The following is a 20,124-nucleotide window of genomic DNA, read 5'->3' on the forward strand; positions in this document are numbered from 1 at the left end:
CTCCTTCAAGTTCTGGGCTTCCTTATCGAAGCACCTACCCTACCCCCTCCTGGAGGCCTCACAGAAGCGTCCTGGTCGGTGCCTTCCTCCCTCCCCGCCCACCCTCCCAACTGAGTCATCTTTCATCTTACAGCCCTGATTTCGGCGCCTGAAAACCCCATCCCTCCAGCAGCACAAACAAAACCTGGGAGTCAGCCAGTGATGCCTGTTACTTCCTCACCTCCCAGGGCGTCCCCACGCCCTGATGACGTCACCTGATAAATACCTCTCATCCGTCCTTCGCTCCCCGCTCTTCCACCAGTCGCTTCCAAATCACCACCTTCCATGTGGAGTTCTGGAATGTGCTCCAATGGGAATCACCTTCCATTGTGCAAAATATTTACAAATGTGCTTTTCCCTCTTGGCCTCTTTCCAATCTACTGTCAGAAAAGCACAAATCTGATCACATCTTTGCTTTAACTGAAACACTGAACTGGCTTATTATCCTCAGAATAAAGGGCAACCTGGAGCTCCTGCCTGACCTGGCCCTGGCGACATCCCCAGCCCGCTGACCTCCCACTGTCCCCTCCGGACACCCCCTCCCTTCCCAGGGCCGGGGTACAGCCTCTCCTTTCTGCCTGGAGTTACTTCCTCTTACCCCCTCGGCTAGTTCCTCACACAGAGAAGTCCTTCTTGAGTGACCCTGACAGGAGTCCCCTCCTTGTCACAGGCAAGCACCCTCACCTTTCCGTCCTAGCACTTGCCGGTTTAACAATAGCGATGACGTGTGTGCTTTGCATGAGCACCTGTGTTCTGTGCTTGGTTCTGCTTGGGTCGTGCACAGGGTTGGGGCCGTGTCCACGCACAGCAAATGTGGGCCAAGGGTGACCGCGGAGTAAGGAGTTAGTGTTCTGACCACAGCGGTGAAGGCCTATCTCACTCAGGATCATCCTCATCCCATGTAAGGTTAGATTTCCCGGACCTCAGAGTATCTGTAGGGACATCCAGGCCACCAGCAGCTCTCCCCGCTATGACCTCAGGACTTAAAAAGGGGGAAGGGAGGTATTCCGTCAGCGCGCTTTTTTAAGATAGTGATAGCAGGCGGCATTCTTTTTCATCTGATTCCTGGAATCAAAGTAATAATAAAGATTTTAACTGCTCTAGCTTCCATCTAAACTGAGAAACTGTCTAGAAATTGAGAAAGCAGAAGGCTCTTTCCCACAGTCTCCACCCCCATGAATAAACAGAAGGGTGAGAGTGAGTTAAAAGACAGTGTGGTAAAGAAAAAAAAGAAAGAAAGAAAAGAAAAGGCAGTGTGGTTTCATGGTTATACGTGCACAGATTCTGAACTCTGGCGACCTACTAGCTGTGTGTCTTGGCAAAGTGTCTTGACCTCTCTGTGCCTCAGTGACCTCATCTGTAAAATGAAGACCCTAATAGCATACCTTCCAGTGTTGATGAGGATTAAATGAGTTAATGTATGTCAAGTGCTTTGAGCAGTGTCTGACATTACTTACAAGTGAGCAGTACATAAATGTTTGCCATTTTATTATTATTGGGTGTTTTTTTTAAAGCTGCTTTATAGTATTATAGCTAAAATTGATATATTTCGGTTAGAACGGGACTCAGCTAAGGCTTAAAACTAAGATTTTAAAAATTAAGATATGCACTGGCTTATTTTGTTATACATGAAACTATTTTTAATGAAAAGTATTCTGAATGCATAACCTTGTTGATTCAGATAAAAAAAGTAATATGCCTGTTAGTAGATGGTTGTTGGCTTCTTAACAGAGTGTGACAAAAACATTCCTCAAATATGCATGAATAACCTGTTCAGTATCCAGTGAATTCACAAGCATATGCCTCGTTTACCTTTGATATAAAAAGTAACAAAATCACATCAGCAAACTGAGCTCGACAATAAAATTAATCAGAAAAAAAAGTCAACAAAACAAATTGCCACATTAAAGGGAAGCATGTATGCCCATATCCATACTTGAGTTGTGAAGGGTAGCTGTTGAAACTACACCAAACAGAAAGACTTATTATACAAATTCAATTAGAATGTTTCCAACTAGACACATACCTACCCGATGGCCAAGGAATTCCACTCTCAAGCAAACACCCAAGAAATATGAATGAAGGCAGAAAGACATATACAGGAATGTCACGGCAGCTTAGTTCATGATAGCCAAAAACTGTAAGTAGCCCAGATGTCTATCAACAGAATGGATACACAAATTGTTGTGCATTTATACTACTGCACACTCTCCAGCAATGAGGATGGACTACCAATGTATATAATAACATGGGTTTATCTCACAGATAATACACCAAATAAAAGAATCGGAATTTAAAGGTAATCATGTGATTTTCTTTATAAGAAGTTCAAGAATCATCAAACCTGGTAAATGGTGATAGAAGCCATACTAGTGGTTACCCCTGGGGAGGGAGTAACAGACAGGGACTGCGAAGGAGTATTCTGAAGTCTAAGGGGCGCTGGTGATGTTCTACATCCCAGTTTGGGTGGTGGGGTGTATATATGTAAAAGTCCTCAAGCTGTACACTGAAGAGATGGGTATTTTATGCTCTTCATTGCACGTGTTTTACTTACATTATTCAAAAGTCTTCCCAACTAGTACGTTAAGTCATGACTGATTGTACTTTGGTTTAACAAAGTTCACTGTCCCCTCAGTATTTCTCATGTTGCTGGAGAACTGGCAGAGTCACACACACACACACACACACACACACACACACACACACACGAGAATAATGGCTGAAACTGTAAACCGCTAGGTTGAAACCCTAATCCTTAATGTAAGGGTATTTAGAGACAGGGTCTCTAAAGAGGTAATTAAGGTTAAATGAGGTGGGGCTCTAATCCAGTCTGACTGATGTTCTTGTGAGAACAGGAAGATACATGAAGAGGTGCTCTGACAAGAAAGGACCGTGACAGGACACAGTCAGAAGGTGGACATCGGCAAGTCAAGGAGGGAGGCCTCCCTCAGAAGAAACCAAACCTTCTGACACCTGGATCTTGGACTTTCCAGCCTGCAGAACCGTAAAAAAACAAATTTCTGTTGGTTAAGTTCCTCAGCTTGTGGTGTTTCGTTACGGCAACTCCAGCTGACGAACCCATTGAGGGAAGAAGGCTTCCCCAGAAACTCCAGGAGCCTGGCGCAGGCCCTCGGGAGTCTGCGGGAGGCGGGTGCCAGGGGCTGGCTCTCGCTCGCCATGAGAGATCTAAGGCTCGTCCGAGCTGGCAGGGCAAAGAGAAGGCATTGTGTTTAGAGCACAAGGCACTTCTACTGCAAGGGGAACAGGGCGTGTGCTTCCTGTGGTCACAACGCGGGCTCCACAGGAGCAGCGGCTGGAGCTGGAGGAGGTGAAGTTTAAAACTAGACACGCCCAACGCCCCCCGCACACTTCCCAGAGCGGCTAAGGCTAACCGAAGGGTATGACGCAGGCGCCCACGAGGGTGAGGAACTTCTACAACTCCCGTAAACAATCGCCCAGGGCGGGGGTGGGGGGGAGAGCAGGCACCGGTGCAACCACTGTGGAAAACTGTTCCCCGATGTCTCTAAACCCAAACACGCACCGACCATATGACTCGGCAGCTCCACACCTGCAGAGACAGGTCAAGTTGCTTTATGGGGCTAGAGGTCAAAGTAGTGGTTACCTGATATTGACTGGGGGAGGGCCTGACGGGTTCTGCGTCTTGATCCAGTTACGTGGGTTTTCAGATGTGTGAAAATCACTCACACTCCACTGGGGGTTTCTGTTCTTCACTTATGTTCAAGTCATATTCCAACTTTTAAAGATCAAAAATTAGGCAGGAGTTTAGAATTTTTATTATCACCCAGGACTATATCGTGGGATTAACAGATCGGATTTAACTTTTCACCACTTAAGAGTACTTGGGAAATCTAAGGGACCAGCCCAAGATTTTCTTCCGATAAGGAAGAAAAGGCAAGTCTGTTCGGCGCACAGGAAGGAGTCATGCCAGAAGAACCGGAGAGATGGTTGCTGTCTGCACGGTACTCAGCCTAGCCTGCCGTAAACTTGTCACACACAGAGGGCGGCTGCTTTAATTCAAGATTCCTTGAACAACAAGACGGTGCTTTTGGAGACTGCCCAAGTTTCACTTAGGTTCCTATTTACTACTCGATAATGGCTAAGATTAACTCTGATGTGATAAGGGAAGCATAGTTCAGGGGACATCCGTTTACTGACCTGTGTCTCGGTTACTACCTGAAAATGTTGGGGAAGACAGACATCCCCAAGCTTAGCCCAAAGATATCAGGAACAGCCCCTGGCTCACGTTATCCAACTAATGGTTATAACAGATTATAACTACTGCTTTTAGCTAATATAGCACTTTGCTAGATAATACTTGGACTGGCTAATTCCCAATGATTGGCCTATTTCCAAGAGGTTGCAGTACCGCTGATGTTCAAGTGTGTGCACACGCATGTGCGCTTGCTTCATTCAAAGATTCTACTTTGGCTTTTGCTTTGAGTGGCTTCTGGTTAAAGATGGAAGCTTGACCACATAGATTTTCATCCTCTTCCTCTCAGGAGCCCACCGAAATGAAGAGAAAGGCATAGATAAGTTATAAATCCACAAAGAGAATGGAAGTGAGAAGATCCACAAACAGATTTTGACACATTTCTTTGGGATAAATGGACTGCAGAATCCTAGCAGAAGATGGGGGTGGAGAAGGTTCTAGAAACAGAAGATTCACTGTAACAGATCCCAGACCTCTGCCCCATGCCCCCCCCCACACACTACCAGGAGCCAGCGGCTACTCCCCAGGAAGAAGACTGGGATTTGGAGATTGCTTCTTCTCCGTGTCTGCTCTAGGGAGCCCAGTCTAAGACCTCTACACACCTAACCAGCGAATGCAGACCTCCGGCCAGCTTCAGTGTCGTAGCCTGCATACGAATGGACAATCAGTGATAACCAGACATTTGTTGGAAACCTCCAGCGTGGAAGGGAGCCGTCCCCATAAGCCATGAGACGTAACCAGCCCCACTGTAATTGCTCAAGGGGAAGACAGATAGAGGAGGGGGTGTCTGTGTCTAAGACAGGAAAAATTACACTCAGAAGAGAAGGTAAGATTCACTGTGCAAATAACATCAGGAACAAAACCGTCATCCTCTGCCTTCGTAAGCACAATCCCTTGACTTCATAAAGGGGAGCCTCCTTCTGTACAAGAAACTGCAGATGGACGGGTAATGAGCTCCCCACCACCTTGGGGCTCTCTGGTAAGCCACCCTGCCGCCCACCGCCACTCCCATCCCCCGCTGCCTCCACCCACTAAGGGTCATTTTGGAAACAGTCTTTAGAGAGCCAGCAAGCACTATGTTGTGTCTCACTCAGAGCAGCTCAGACACAATAGGAAACGAAAGCCTGAACCCCTCAGCCTTCGTTCTTCCCCAAACAGGCTTTGAAGGCCTCACATGACTTAAAGTCATGTACACTTCTGACACCAGCTTAACATTCTGTCTTCTAGGCTAGACGACGTCTGTTAGAGCAGGGGCCGGCTACGCCAACCTGAAAGCACACTTTATAATGTGTTTTACACCAGCCATGGAGCTTTTTCCCGGATTACAGATAATTAATATATTTTGGCACGCTAAAAAAGAGCTTATTCGAAAGCTGACCTAACTGCTCCTTTCCTTAACAAATGTTATTAAAGGGTACATGCTATTAATAATTTCAGTTCCAATTTTCTAGACTATTCCTTTTTTCCCACCCCTTAAACACACACACATATATAATTTCTTCATGATAGAACACAGAGAAACATATTCATCATCATGTGGGAAAATAACGCACATGTATGTGCAGCTATAATCCCACTGCCCAGTTTCCGTCCATCTCACTTTGAGAAGAAAAATTTAAACGTATATATCTCTTAATTATTTTACTTTTGGGCCTATACTTATCCAAAAATAAAACGGGAGCCATGTTCCAGGCTTTGCCGTTCAGAGATGTGTGTGATGCCTTGACGCATGTTGGGGACACACAGATGAAAAGATAAAGCACATTCTACCAGGTCCTCTTGGTTTATAGCTGAATGCCCAGTTCTGGCCCCTGAGTGAAATTTTTGGGAAAGCACAGCAGAAAGCAGGGCAGCTGGCAGCCTTCGGAGCTCCTAGAGTGATAGGAAGCCCCAGGGACCAAAGCTAAATGTTTGGCCACTCTCGTTATTCTCCAATAAGCCCTTTTTTTGCTGAAATGTGGATTTTTGTTTTGACTGTTTCCCCCTTCTTTCTTCCCTGACATTCTTTTCCTTCTATAGTTAATGGCGGGGGGGAGGGGGACATCAAGCCATGAAGTTTAAAGCCCCCAAAATTTAATTACAAAAGTTGACTGAGTCATTCCCAAAAGTTTACTAGAGAATAGGTGGAATTTCTGTTATAGAAAAATAAGATACAGAGAAAAGCAAGATTTGCTCTTCCCCATTTATTCAACAAACATGTACTGAGCGTATACTTCCTATGTGTGTGTTTACGTGCATGCTATCTATATGCTATTATCCTTCCCAGTGCCAAAGGAGGTGGGGAAAAATGTGGGTGGGCAGATGTGTATTTTAGAAGGTCAAGAGAGAGTTGGAATAAAGTGGGCACGCGTTGCTGTCGTCCAAAGTGAACCGTGGTTGCTTGCTAACAAGTGGAATAATGTGTCATGAGCATTTATGCCAGGGGTCAGCAAACTAGGTTCCATGGGACAAATCCAGCCCACCACCTGTTTTTGGACTGCCTGGGAGATGGGAGAGGTTCTTTACATTTTTAGATGGTAAAAAAAAAAAAAAAAAATCAAGAGAGGAATCCAAATTTTGTGACATGTGAAAGTGATATGAAATTCAAGTTTCAGCAAAGACGAATAAAGTTTTATTGGCAAAGGGCCACGCTCTTTGGTTTACATGTTGTCTGTGGCTGCTTTTGCACTACAGCAGCAGAGCTGAGAAGCTGTGACGGAGACCTGTCTGGCCTGCAGAGCCTACCTCCTATCTGGCTCTATAATGGAAATGCTTGCCCACTCCTTGTTTAGAGGAGGGACACATCACTTCTGCTCAAGGTCACGAAGAAGGAAGTGATGCATCTACCTTACTTTTCTGTACCTTTTTATATCTCATTTGACCCTCCCAGCCGTCCTATGTGAGAAGAGATAGGAAAGGCAGGTTTCATCACTCCGCTTTTTTACAGCTGGAGATACTGAGGCTCGGCCCAATCCAGAGACTAGTTCAATATTGGAGGTTAATTGATGGCAGTACCAAATCACAGCTCTCTCATGGCGCTGAGAGTGGAGAGAAGTCCTCACTGCAAAAGCAGCGCACACACCCATGCACACGCACGCACACACACACACACAGACTCACGCCATGTGGGACAAGGGCATCATAAAGAAGGGAGGTCAGCTGGGTGAGTGGGGCTGAGGGGATACTGCTGGGCCCCGGGACAAAGAAGACTGAGCAGGAACTATCTGGGCCCAGGAGTCAGAAAACCAAGTTCCGGCTTACTGCCTGTTGTACTACTACCTGAGAGCTGGGAGTGGTTTATATTTTTAGATGGTTTAAAAAAAAAAAAAAAGGAAGAAAGGTACCCAAATTTTGTGACATGTAGAAGAGATATGAAATTCAAATTTCAGTCTCCAAAAATAAAGTTCTGTCGGAATACAGCCTTTCTCATTGGTTTACACCTTTGTTGTTGGGCAAAAGTAGCCTCAGATGGTGTGTGTCCCTGGGGCCCGACGTGAGTGCCCTTGTCCTGCCCCGTAATCGCTGGCAGGACCTCTGGGAGCCTCAGAGCCCTCTCTGCTGCATAAATCCCCTCCTGATGAGGTTGTAAAGAGTAAATGAGATCATTACGAGAAGCAAATGAGTTAGCTGTGGACTACTCAGCACAATGCCTACTTTGCAGGTGTAATGTTACCTTATTATTTTCATTCACTGGATGGGGAGGCTGTGGAACATTTAAAACAATGAATGATATGTACTCATATCAGACCACTAGAGAGCCATAAAGGAGGCATTCATACCTGAGTATAAGAGTAGGTTAGACTTTCCTACTACCTAACACTATGGAAACATTCCACCTGTGGAACAAATTCTAGCTTCTTTAGGACAAGACTCCCCTAGGTATTAGCTCAGGGGGGAAAAAAAATTCTTGTACTTTCAAGTTATTTGGAAGAGAACTGGGTGTAAAACTGTCTTCACATCAGGGAGGAAATATATTTGGTTGCAATTGAGGATTAAGTAATTGAACTTCCGGGGCCTGGGGGCTGCCATTTGTAAACTGCAGGAAGCGGGAGAATGGTACAGAGAGATTAGGCAGGCCAGTGAGTAATCACTCCAGTGGTGAGGTCAGGGCCCAGGGACAGGGCGTGGTCTGCACAGCCCAGGAAAGCCACCAGATTTGAGAATGGATCCATTCATCTGACTCCACTTTCCAGTTCCCACACGGATAATTCCTTCTTTCAGAAATAAAATATTTACTAAACAATAAAGTTTCCCTTTAGGACATTATACAAACACACACCACCCAATATCCAAATATGCTAATGACCTGAAACACATTTTTAAAAAACCCAACCTTCCGACATGAAATTATGTCACACCGTAAGAAAATAAGCACTCTCGTTGACGGATACGATACAACAGAACAGTGTTTTTTGAACTGCGTGTCAGAGCCCATTAGTGCTGAAATCAGTTTAATGGGTTACCAGCCATATGGAACAGAACAAAATGGAAAATACCGGAGTGTCTTACATGCTACAAAGGACAAGTACTCTTGAGTGAAACTTCTCTTCCACTGATGTGTTTGTGTGTGCACGCACACACGCCTGTGTGCTTATATTCACTCACCTATATTGCTGGGCTCTGGTGGAAATTGTATGTTTCACTAGGGATCATGGTCCAAAAATTTTTAAAGCCACCGAAGCAGGGGAGATCCAGGTTAGGAAAGTCCAGTGTAAGAATCCTAATTCACTCAGGGTGCCTGGGTGGCTCAGTGGGTTGAAGCCTCTGCCTTCGGCTCGGGTCATGATCTCAGGGTCCTGGGATCGAGCCCCACATTGGACTCTCTGCTCAGCGGGGAGCCTGCTTCCCTCTCTCTCTCTCTCTGCCTGCTTGTGATCTCTGTCTGTCAAATAAATAAAATCTTAAAAAAAAAAAAAAGAATCCTAATTCACTCAACAGCTACGTTAAGAGCTTAATTATTCCTATTGAGTGGGATTTCTTTCAGTGACAAAGTCTTCCTCTGCATTTAAAACACGCTACAATTTAAGGGGAAAAATACATGCAGAACTTGTCAAGTACACCTCCTCTTTAAAATACGGTGTACCTGTTAATGAATACAGAATTGATCTCAAGATAGAGAATTTATCAGAATCAGAAATATAAATGATTATATTGTTCAGAATGATAACGAATCAACACCTTTATAAAATAAATGATTGCAGTATTTTTCACGTTAGTGAATTCTCCATGGAGTAGGAGAGGAGGGGGCTGGAGAATAAATTTAGTGGACTGGGATGGTTTAGCGCTACCCAAAATTAGACTTTGGAAAAGGGAAGTCCCCTTATGTTTGACTCTTATCTCCTGAGGCCGTCCTTTCAATTCCTTTCTGGAGGATATGGCAAAGCAAAGAGCCCATTATCTCCAAGATAACAGGAGCCTAAATAAAGCAATTCATTAACGCTGGGTGGGATGACACTGGATTTTAAAGGGAGAGACCAAGTCAAAAACATGTTTTTCCGTTAAGTCTGAAGATTTCATGAAAAGGAAGTGTAGGTTTCAGAGGTTTCTTGAGAACAGTCTGGGGGAGATAGCCTGAAATAATTGCCATTGGTACTGGAGAGGGATGCTCTGGACTTCACGTGGCTGAAAAAGAATGACTGGACGGAGGCATGCATACGGAGGCCAAGATTTTAATGCCAATTTAAATAAACATTCCTTCACAGCTGGGGCACCTGGGTGGCTCAGTTAGGCCTCTGCCTTCCACTCAGGTCATGATCCTAGCGTCCTGGGATTGAGCCCTATGTCAGGTTCCCTGCTCAGTGGAAAGCCTGCTTCTCCCCCTGCCCCTGACCCTCCTCCTTGTTTGTGCTTGCTCTCTCTCTCTCTCTCTCTCTCTGTCTCAAATAAATAAATAAAATCTTAAAAAAAAAAAAATTCCTTCACCGGTGCCTGTATTGGATGTCCTTATCCAAGTCATTCAGAGGTGGGGGGTTGTGGAGACCGTGAATATACACCCAGCGGAAGAAAGGGAAAAAACAACTGTTCTTCTGTTATCTAAATGGACACGCAGTGACTTGGGACAGCTTGTAGTGGCAGTGTCACTTGAGAAGTACTTTATTTCAAACCAGTTAGATAGAAATATGCCAAACGTGGCCCAATAATGAAAAAGACTCGAGTCAAAGAAACACGTGGAAGATTTGAATAAGTGATTTTATACAATGGGAGGGGAGAAGGATGTCGTATTTTCTAAATTACCAATTTTATATAATGTGGCTTTAAATCTATGCAAGCAAATTAATAAATTAAATACAAGCAGACATCTCACCCTTTATCTGTATCTCCAAAATGTGTGTTTTCAAGCTGATGTAAAGGCTCTTTAAAAACCGTCTCACTGGAACATTGGGGACCATCTTATAACTGTAGGTACCTTATACATGGGCATATACGGTAATCTGCCCCCCAGGTAACTGAGGGTCCTCAGAGCTGGGCTGGGAGTGAACTAGAGTTCACTATCCCAATACATTAAAATCCCTCAATTAAAACACCAATAGCTGCTATCCAACCACTCTTATGTGTTTAAAAAAATTCCTTATGTTATCGCTGTTCCATGTGGAAAGGAGGATGTGATGCCCTTCTCATGTCCCCTCAGCGCCCCGCCCCCCACAGCTCTGCCAGGACACCTCCCATACAAGCTGACAGACTCCCACCTCTAGCCCACCCTGCCTTCTGCTTATCCACCCAAGGGACTTCTCCAGTGCCTCCAGAACCTGCTTCTTGCTTCTTGGGATCACCTCCCTCCAAATCTACCTGCACCCAAGTCCTTGTCTCAGGCCCTGTACGCACAACCTACTTCAGCCTCATGTGGTGATTTCGTCCTTTTTGAAAACCAGCTGTCTACAAAAGTCAAGGTGAACGAGCTTTACATCTCCATGACTTACGTCTCTGGCAACGTCTCATTCATTCCTTTCCATAAGGACTCGATGATCCCTTACTGACGCACAGGAGTTTTTCTGTGGGCTGTAGGGTGTGCCCAGGTGAACAAAACATATTCAAGGACTGTAGACTTGAGAATGGGGCAAGAAACATGGAGGGAGGAAATAAACCCTATAACTAAAGAAGATTCAGACTGCGGAAGGGCCATGTGGCCGTTCCAGGAGACACACAGCTTCCAGCTGACTAGCATTTTATCATGGCCCCGAGAGAACCAGTTTTCAAGTTTTCCAACATAAAGGTTTGCTGGAGGACATCCACCTTTTACAAACTCAGCACTGATTCACACGCAGGTCAGCCCAAACATGGTAGCTGGTGATAAGGCTTTAAGGACGACTGATTAAATATTGAAAGGCAAGGCATCACATTATCCTTAAGTGTCCCTCAAGGATCCCGGGGTGACCACTCCATCCATTGGGAAGACAAGACATGGCCTGGTGAAGCAAGGAGACCCAGGAGGCCTCCCTGCTATTCCTCGGTCATGCCAAGCACATTCCCACCTCAGGCCTGGAGCTCTTGATGTTCTCTTTGCCTTAGGCCCTTCCCCTAAATGTCTGTGCAGCTCATTACTTCACCTTCCATTAAGCTCTCTCTGCTCCAAGGCCTTCCCTGAACACCCTCTATGAAAATAACAGTACCCTCACGCCCTATTGTCTTCTCTGCTTTATTCTTCTCGGCACTTGTCGACCCCTGACATGATATATATTTGCTTATTTGTTCTCTTCCTGCTAAAAAGTCAGTGAAAAGTAGGGACTTCTTCCCCTTTGCTGTATCCCTTGCACCTAGAATAGTGTCTGGTCTAGAGGAGGCGCTCGGTCGATGCTTATTGAAGGAATGAATAAATGATTTCATCGGGAGGACTTCAAAATCATCACTCACCACAGCTGAAATGCTATAAACTCATCTGGAATCATGACAGCCCCATAGCTCAAGGATCTAAAGGATACACGATTATTTTGTGAAAAAAAGTTTTGTTAAAAAAAATTGTTTTTTGTAAAGCCTCAACATATGTTGGAGGTATGAATAAATAAAATTGTTTTAATTCTATCATAAACTTGTATGGACCATGGAATGCAACTCATTCAATGTCCATGGTGTAAGTAAGAAAGAAATCCCAATATTTTGGATCTTGGTTACTCTACCTTGCTTACAAAAAAAAAAAAAAAAAATTATTCATGTATTCATGTGACAAATATTTATTGAGTGCTTATGATGAGTATGGTGTTGGGTGAGGTGCTATATTTGATTTTTCTTTTGAAAAATCGACTTCACACTTCCCTGTAAAGCCATATCCTGCTGTTATAGATAGAGAAAGCTCATCTTTTTGAAAACACTTTTCCCCCCATTATTTTACTATATGCTTTATTGATTTAAGTCAGCAATCCCTCAGAGAGAAAAGTCACAGGAAATACTTCAGGTGGAGGTCTTTATTCAGCTAATTTTAAAGGTAAACATTTTTCTCTCTTCATTGAGTTTAAGGGAAAGAGGAACCACTATATTTAACAGCATTAAATGCGCTCTATTACAAAAATTACATAAGTAGTCGTCAAGCTCTGCTTAAATAGGGTTAATTGGTTCCACCATACGTTCATGCTCTCCAAATGCAGGCCTTCATAGCTAGGTGGTAACCTTTTGTTCCCCCCTAACTGACTCACCGCTACCACACAAGGCGTACTCCAAGACTTCATTATTCTACTTATGGTCTCAATCTGCCCACCTGTCCTTTGACTTTACTTAGAAGATGATGGTCAAATGATTCTCTTTCCACCTCAAAACCCCCATGCTTTTGTCTCGAGAGTCCTTCTTCTGCCTTCACCCAGTATCCTCCCATCTTCTTGAAGATTCCATTCTGTCCGCTTAGACTCTCTCTTACATTTTCAATCTCTCTTCCTCTCTGTGGATTCTTCTCTGGCGATAAAGTAGGCTCCAGTCTTCTTACGCTAAAAACATTACTTTCTCTATAGTACGCCACTTCTTTGATGCGTCAGAATCCTTCCTCCTCTGCCGTCCAATTTATTTAAAAGGAAGTGTGTCTTCACAGCTTTCCACATGCATCACCCCTGCCTCTTTTTTAAAACTTTTTTAGAAGGATTTTATTTATTTATTTGTCAGAGAGAGAGTGAGTGAGCACAAGCAGGGGCAGCAGGCAGAGGGAGAAGCAGGCTCCTTACTGGGCAAGGAGGATCCGGATGTGGGGCTCGATACCAGGACCCTGGGATCATGACCTGCGGTGAAGGCAGATGCTTAACAGACTGAGCCACCCAGGCACCCAGACTCTGACTCTTTAACCCCTGGCAGCCTGGCGGCCACCACTGTTTGGCCACCACCAAAAATACTTTAGGAAAGCCAGGAATCAAATCCAGTGGCTTTTCCTTCACTGTACCCTCAGCCCTTGGGATGTGCTGTATGATGAGATGTGGATGGTGGTGGCTCCCTCACCTTTCCCAGCTTCCATGACACCACATGACTGGCACCATTTTGTTCCAGCTGCCCTTTGTTTAATATTGTTCTTATCCTCTTCTTTCTCTCTCCCCTCTAACATACAGACATGACCCAAGGATCCTTACCCTTATCTTTTGCTTTGTTTCACTCCATTTCCTTCACTAGCCATTCCTGAGGCATCAAAATCACTCCTAAGTAGATGACTCCCAATTCTCTTTGTAGCTCTGACATCTCTCCAGAAAACCTACAGCTGTATTCTAGTCCCTTCACTTGGACGAATCTGTCCTGCCTGGGATGAAATCTCTTTTTTTTCTCCTCTTCCTCATCCTCCTCCGAAACTCCTCTCTGACAAAGACCCAATCACTGTCTCAGCTGCGCCCAACAATGACTTCTGACTTCCCTGCTCAGCGTTCACATTATTCCTCTCCACTCCTGTTGTCTCATTTCCTCTTACCCCTAATTTTTTTTTTTTTTTTTTTTTTTTTTTTTTTTAAAGATTTTATTTATTTATTTGACAGACAGAGATCACAAGTAGGCAGAGAGGCAGGCAGAGAGAGAGGAAGGGAAGCAGGCTCCCTGCTGAGCAGAGAGCCCGATGCGGGACTCGATCCCAGGACCCTGAGATCATGACCTGAGCCGAAGGCAGCGGCTTAACCCACTGAGCCACCCAGGCGCCCCGCTTACCCCTAATTTGATGACAGACTCTAACTGGTCTCCTTACAACCAGTCTTTTCTCATTGCATTATGTCCAACACAATGCTACAGGGTTACTGCAGAGTTATGACCCTGACAACACTCTTCCTCAGAAACCTTCCATGGCTCCCTGGTGCTTACTGAATGAAATCTGTACCCAAGCTGTTCCATAACCTTGGACAACCTATCTTTCTCCCCTGCCCTCTCATTACATCCATTGGCATTCTGGGTGCCTCAACCAAAGCACACCATTCTTTGGGCAAGCCCCCACCTTCCCATCACCAAGTCTCTGCTACTCATTCCTCAAGGATGCCTTCCGTTCCCGGCCAGCCCAAACACCAACTGTCTCAGTCTCAGCTCAAATGCTACCTCTTTCACGTAACCTTCCCCAACTCTTCCAGTGGAAGTCATTGTTACATCTTTTTTTTTTTAAATTTATTTATTTGACAGACATAGATCACAAGTAGGCAGAGAGGCAGGCAGAGAGAGAGAGGGAAACAGGCTCCCTACTGAGTAGAGAGCCCGATGTGGGGCTCGATCCCATGACCCTGGGATCATGACCTGAGCTGAAGGCAGAGGCTTTAACCCACTGAGCCACCCAGGCGCCCCAGTCATTGCTACACCTTATGAATACCCACAGCATTGAAGGAATATAGCTTTTTGGCAAGGTAGCCATTTTTATAGTTAGTTACAGGTACGCCTATCTCCCAGACTTCCAGACCATGAACTTCCTCTGAGCAGGGTCTAAGTCTTCTTATTTTTCACATCTCTGGCCCTCTCGATCTCCCAAACTCATCCAAGGCACACGGAGACTGAGAGGTAGTACGTAGTTAAATATTTGTGAGTTAATGATTTTAACCCAAAGGGTTAACTTTGGCTTCTAATCCTTGAAATTCTCTCAATTTTAGCCACAATTACTTTTTCCTTGTAGGATATAAGTCTCATCTCCCCATGGTACCATAGTTTATTCCTTTCAGCTGCACAGGCCAATTTTCAAATGTCTTTTACTTCCAAGTTTTCTGAAAAACGAACTTCTTTAAGAAACTCAATAATAGGAAAAAAAAAAAAAGCATTAATGGCCCTTTAAGTGAAGAAGATGCATCCACACAAAACAAAGGTACGACTGTTTACCAGATTGAATTATAGAAGTTATGGTGTACTATTAAATTTACGAGTCCAACCTTTTGAAAAGCCAGGCATTGTATTTTTTAAATCATCACATTTACACTAGAAAGGAAATCACTAATTCCTGAGTCATTGACTGTGTTGTTTATAATTATTCTTCTTCTAAACAGTGTATTTACCTTGTCAATTTCTAATACCCTTTAACTTTCCCATAAGACCTTTACATCTCTGGCTTTTGCTTGCAAACATAAAGAAAATTTAAAAAAGAAAGAAAGAAACAGAACCTCTTCAAACGCCTTTTAAATTCCATAAGTACTTTTCCCAGAAAGACATTGGCAGAACTAATAGGGAGTAAAACTAAGATTCAAAATTCATTTTTATAAATCTATCCTTAAATCTTGGAGGGGATCCAATAACCTCACACTAACATTTTAGAAGGCTTGACTGAAGGACATACGGAAATTTAACGTTTACAGTTTCAAGAGCACCTGCTCCATGTATCATCATTAATTAAGAGACGATACATAGGAAGAAAAAAAAACATACATGAACAGCACTAATTTTATTATTTTCATTGTAACAGCAGTATCATTCAGGCTTTGGCAAAACAAAACCGAATTTTTTTTAAAAAAGAAAAAGAGAAAGAACCCTCGGAGGCCAACGTGGTATATATTTACTTATATAGCCATGACTGCTACAGGCTTTTCAAAGAGGATTGGGGCCGCTAGTTTGGATTCTGACAGCAATGCAGCAGAATTTAAGGTGCTGTAGTTTAAATATGTTCTAAGCAGGCTAATCTTCTCACACAACATTTTAATAAAGAAGCACCAAGATATTAAGTGCAGAGGTGCATGAATTCCTACAAATACCGCAGGAGTAATACAGGCACCGGGGAGTCAAACTGCAGTGGACACACACAGGAATATGCTATCATATGCTATCTCCCTATCTCTACCCAGCCCCACATAAGCCTATCTTTATCGCGCAGAGACAATTAAACAGCCATAGACTCTGGATGCAGTTCCGTGTCCTGGCTCCCACTGGGTGACTTACTGCCAGCCTGACATTTTTCAAATTCTCTGTTAGCAGACTACATCGGCTAGGAAAGCAGACTTTACCAAACCAGGACCCCATCACCATGGGTCTTAGGAGATTTCAGTTCGTGAATGGTATATGGCACCACCTAGCCATTGTGAGAGCTGGAAGAGTCGATGACACCAGCAGTAGAAATAAAGTATTCCTATTCCTTTGGAAAACGCCCTGCCTGTGTGGCGCTGACCAACCATATGAAACATTTCTCTGTACAATCTTTCTCTTCTTTTCAAATATTCCCCCTGACCCCATCTTTCTATACACACCTCCAGAGCTCATTCTATAAGAACCAACATAAAGATCAACCATTCTTCAGCCCTAAGGTTTCCACTGTTGGAATGTGGAAGGAGAAGGTCTAGTTGACATTCAAAGTTGTGGGGACAGAGAGGCGAATGTGGCCATCAAAGACCCCCTCTCCATCAGGTCAGACAAGCGATAAACAATAGAAACTGCAGAGTCAGGGCATCCAAGACCCTTACAGAACAGGGGCTGAGGAGAGAAGTCCCACAGGATAGAGGCTGCCTTATAATCCAGGGAGGCTAACAAGCCCAGAAGGGGTAACCATGATCCTATTTCCCTGCCATGCGCCCAAAGCCACATGCACATTTCCACATCCCGGCGTCAAGAAGCCAGAGAAAGGGGAAGTGAGAATCCCATCCACTCGAAAGAGCAGAACACAGACTGTACTCAGAGTTGCAGGGCCAAAATACCAAACACTGTCCCATAGACAGCGGGTGGCAGCAAGTCAGGGCACCCGCACATCTCTGGGTTTGGAGCTCAGTTAGGGGAGCCGTGGAGGCAATCACACGAGTACACACACACACACACACACACACACTTACACACATGGGATTTTACAAATCCGCACCTATCCCACTGCCTCTCTCCACGCACACACCAAGTGCATCCTGCCCACCTCATCGTTGCCATCACCACACTCTTTTCTCCGGGAGAGTCAGCCAAGGGATGAGAGAGCCTAGCGGGGATTCCTGGAAATGTCATTCTCCAACACCTTCAGTCCACCACCCCCATCCCCTGGCTGTACCTTTTACACACACACACACACACACACACACACACACACACTCCTTGCATGACTGTCATCAGGCACGCCCGCTGCCTCCAAAGCCCCGCATCTCGGCGCGCACCGGACACCAGACGTCCCTGCCTTCAGCGCCTCCTTCCCCCGCCCCGTTAGCTCGATGGCTAAAGGCATTGCCCCTGGATGTCGCCGGCTGTCCCCGTTCATCCGCACTATTGTTGCTTACAGCCCGAGTCGCGCCCGGGAGCACCACCACCCCCACCCCCCGGCAAGGACCGGGGCTCCGTCGGGGGCAGCATCAGCGCCGGGCACCCCCCTCCCTCTCTGGCTGTGGTACCTTGCCTGACAGCTGGGTCCGCGGGCCCGCGGGAGCAGGCGGCGCTAATGACAGCGCTGGTGCCAAGCCTGGGAATAAAGCTCCGCTCCAGCCGCTCCTACCTCCAGCGCCACCATCTTCTCCCGCCGCCGCCGCCACCGCCGCCGCCGGGACCGCAGCCGCCCTCGCCCAGCTCCGGCTTGGGCTCGGCAGCCGCCGCTCGGGCCCCTCCGGTCCGCGGCCCCACCCCCTTCTGCCCGCCCGCCCCTCGTGACGCGCGCCGGGGCCGAGCCGGGCCGGCCTGCGCGGGAGGGCGCCCGGGGGAGCGCGCGCGCACACGCCGGCGCTAGTAGCGCCCCTGCCTCCCACGCCCACCCGCGCGCACGCGCGCCGCGCGAGCCCGAGGCAGCGGGGCGGGGTCCCCCGGCGGTCGCCAGCCCCAGCGCGCCAGCCCCGGCGTGGGTGGGCGTGCGCGGCGCAGGAACCTCCCGCAGCCGGTCGCCCCTCGGCCGGGAGGGCGAGTCCCGGCGCGCGCGGGCGGGGCGCACGGAGCGGGAAGTGCGGCTGCATCGCCCCGGGGCCTGACGGGGACCTCCACCCGCCTCTGCAGGCGCCTCAGGGGTTCCCGGTTTCCTTAAGCAGCGGCTGTGGCCAACCTCGGCGCGCAGGACGGCGAGGCCGGGCAGCCGCGTGTGTTGTCTTCCCTGAGTTACTCCTGAGCGTTCCCGCTTCCCAGCCCCGGGAATACCCGCGGCACTTCTCAGCCCGGCGGGCGCACAGCCCCCTCAGAAAAGCGGCTTGACGGTGGCTCCGGGGCGCGCTGCAGTCCTGCGTTTGCGCCGCTAGAGGGAGAGCCTCCTGGGTTCGGGCCCGACGAGCCGGCCGCCCTCCCGGGAAGCTGCCGGTCCTGAGGGCCAGGCCAAAAGCCTCTCTCTTCTGCTGCTTGGAAGTGCCCGACTGGGTTTTCTGCCCGCTTCTCGATTCTGGTTGGTCAGAACTTGAAGTGTATTGGGGGCCAGCTTAGGGCATCAGCCCCAGATGTGGCTGGGAGGGAGGGGACCTTTGCATCAGGGAGCAGGTGGCAGGTGCTGTGCGTTAATGAGAAACAGCGGGCGGGACAGGCCTCGGGAGACGTGGGTCCTGGCGCCAGCCTCACCTGTAATTGGCGGTGCAGTACGAACCAAGCCACCTCCCCTCTTCGGGACAGATTTCTCAGTAATAATAAGTTATATTTGCACACAGCCTTACGGTTTGCAAAGCCTTCTTCGTACGCTTTCTCATCTAGTAAAACGGAGATGAGCCTTGGTTATCCAGATCTCTTGGGAAATGGATCTTTTACCACACCGTGTTTCCGTATTATTTTAAGCACAATGCCTTGAGAAAAATCGGGGGGCGTAGGCAGAAGCATTCCTGGAAGCTTGTGCTTTAGCTTTAAAATTCGTATGAATTTTGCATTCTACTCCATAATGAATCTTTTATTTTTGCTTTAATAAAGAAAATAATAGCTTCTCCCTTGTCAAAAAGATCTTGTAGTGAATTTGAAATATTTACCAAGAAGATGTAGCATGTTTGTGCTGTGACATTACATACTCTCCTTCTTTTTTTTCTTTTTCCCAGTAAATATTTATTGCGCATGTATTCCAGACATGGTCTTTGTTCTCCCAGAGCTCACAGTACCCTGGAGGAAACAGGTACCGACCAAGCAAACTAATGATTAAATGCAACTATGATCCGTTTTCAAATGCAAAAGTGCTAAGGGTTTACAAGGAAACCTAGACTCCAGGACTGAGTAAAGCTCCCCAAGAAAATGACCTTTCAGGTTGCCCAGGAGAGGCAGCAGTGAGACAGGTTCAGGTAGAGAGAAGAAAGTGTGCAGAAGAAGCCCACCCAGGTGGGGTTGAAGTGGAGGGGATGTGAGACCAGTTGGAGAGGCAGGCAGCGGAAGCCAGGATCCGCAGGACCTTGTGGGCCATTTTTAATAAGGATTTTATCTTATGAGCCTTGGCAGGTCACTGAAAGGCTGTAAGGGTTGGGAGCAGATGACCATGAGCTCATTTTGTTTCCTGAAAGATTGGTGAGGTAACCATGTAACCGTGTGAACACCTGATTCTTAGAGGGCCAGGGTCCAGGTCTGACCTCTTGACACATCCCTGCGTACGCTACTTGGTGAGCCGTATGGTGTTTTCAGTTTCTACA

The 20,124-nt window shown here is 46.5% G+C and overlaps 1 protein-coding gene across 5 annotated transcripts in view; it reads right to left on the reverse strand.

The window, feature by feature from the left end:
• APBA1 (amyloid beta precursor protein binding family A member 1) overlaps positions 1 to 18,162 on the reverse strand; it is a 189,617-nt gene extending 171,455 nt beyond the window's left edge. For 3 of the 5 annotated variants that reach the window (XM_032866584.1, XM_032866583.1, XM_032866581.1), the window contains exon 1: positions 17,950 to 18,159. The gene's annotated coding sequence lies outside the window, so the exon portion shown is untranslated. Of the gene's footprint in view, positions 1 to 17,949 lie in introns of all 5 variants that reach the window. The other 2 variants (XM_032866582.1, XM_032866585.1) reach the window with 2 other exon arrangements.
• Between the last annotated feature and the right edge of the window lie 1,962 nt (positions 18,163 to 20,124).

This window comes from Lontra canadensis, unplaced genomic scaffold (assembly GCF_010015895.1).
Source record: "Lontra canadensis isolate GAN:19392208 unplaced genomic scaffold, GSC_riverotter_1.0 scaffold31, whole genome shotgun sequence".
In the NCBI taxonomy this organism is placed as follows: Eukaryota; Metazoa; Chordata; class Mammalia; order Carnivora; family Mustelidae; genus Lontra; species Lontra canadensis.